The sequence below is a fragment of the Sinocyclocheilus grahami genome, unplaced genomic scaffold (genome assembly GCF_001515645.1).
Source record: "Sinocyclocheilus grahami isolate Dianchi unplaced genomic scaffold, SAMN03320097.WGS_v1.1 scaffold757.1, whole genome shotgun sequence".
Taxonomy (NCBI): domain Eukaryota; kingdom Metazoa; phylum Chordata; class Actinopteri; order Cypriniformes; family Cyprinidae; genus Sinocyclocheilus; species Sinocyclocheilus grahami.
The window spans coordinates 319288-321037 of NW_015505936.1; positions in this window are offsets into that span (position 1 = coordinate 319288).

Genomic DNA, 1750 nt, shown 5'->3' on the forward strand with positions numbered 1-1750 from the left:
CCATGTTGTTCCATTCAAAGGGGGAGCTTGGTAGTTTGTAGACTGACGTTATGGAGATGTTAGCAAGAGAGATGGTAATAGTTTAAATATTATTGTCAGAGCAGTTAATGTAGGTATTTTCTATAAGCAATGATGGTTTGGCAAAAATTGCTGAGCCATAATTTTCATGTCTGATTTCGGCAGCAAGCTTCATGCCTGGGATAATTGGTCTTCTACTAGTGGGCTTCAGGTGCGTTTCTTGTAAGCAAAGGATGTCATAATTGCTGCTTTGTTGCGCTACTACTTCTGCCTTCATGATCGTGTATCCCTCAATGTTGAGTGATGCAACTGCCAAAACCGGCTCTAAGGGGAGCCCGTGTTTCTGGTTTAGAGATGAAGACATTCTGATGTTTATTATATAAAGACTGGTGGAGCTTCTGATATAACTTGTAATTGTAGGTTGTATAGAGATTGGCCTCTGAGTGTTAGTCAGAGTTTCCAGGATGCGCCACGTGGAGGCTCTCTATGTGCATCCCCTTTTTCCAGATGTCCCAAACAGTCTGAAGGGAGCTTCATCAGAGAAAATAACTTTGCACCAGCCTTCTGCTGTCCAATCCTTGTACTTCCTGCAGAATTTCAGTCTGTCCTTCATGTTTTTCTTGGAGAGAAGTGACTTCTTTTCTGCCCTTCTTGACACCAGGCCGTTGTCCAAAAGTCTTCATCTCGCTGTGCGTGCAGATGCTCTCACACCAACCTGCTGCCGTTCCTGAGCAAGCTCTGCACTGCTGGTGACACGATTCCGTAGCTGACTCCTCAGGAGGAGACGGTCCTGGCACTTGCTGGACACTCTGGGACGTCCTGAAGACTTCTTCACTGCAGTCGAACCTTTCTCCTTGAAGTTCTTGATGATCCGGTAAATGGTTCTTTCAGGTGCAATATTCTTTGAAGCAATTTCCTTGCATGTGAGGACATTTTGATGCAAAGCTATGATGGTGGCTGCACGTGTTTCTTTGGCGGTAACCATTGCTAACAAGAACACGATGATTGGAAGCAATTCTTCCCTCCTTTTATAGCTATCAGTCTGCTCTTACAATCTAATTAGTATGATAGTGATTTCACCTGACTAGTACTCATTCACACTTTCATATGTGCTGCTGATATGATTAATCAATTAATGTTAGCTAGTCATTTTGTGTCAGGATCAAAAAACAGTGATTTTTTTTGTCAAAAGTTAATTTTTTGGCCAATGAAGCTTTTAGCAATTATTTAAAAATGCATTTGATCACTCTACACAATAATCTAGAAACAATGTGAATGAACACCACAACAGCTTAAGCAGCACACTTTGCAAAACACTAAATTTATGTCACTGCCAAAACTTTTGGCCATGACTGTACATTAGTACAGTAATTTTCCTCGTATTCCTCTCGTCGCTTCACACTCCAGTCCAGCGGGTGGCGCTAAAACACATACGTTTGTTTGCCAAACACCATTAAACCTCAGAGGAAGAAGTTTAGTTTCACCATGATCTCTGTTGTCGTGAAGCTGTTTTAATACAAACTGTTAGAAATGTTGTTTCTGTAAATAAAAAAATACAGTTTTTAAATCAGGTCAGTAAATACCTGTAGTAATATTATCATCCTCATATAGTCGTGTCTAAGTTTTGAAGCAAGCAGGAATATCTGGAGGAGTAACAGCTGAACTGAGATCTGCTGCTGTGAAGATGCTGTTTGTTAAAGAGGAGAGTGAGGAGGACAAGAGTGAACCAGAA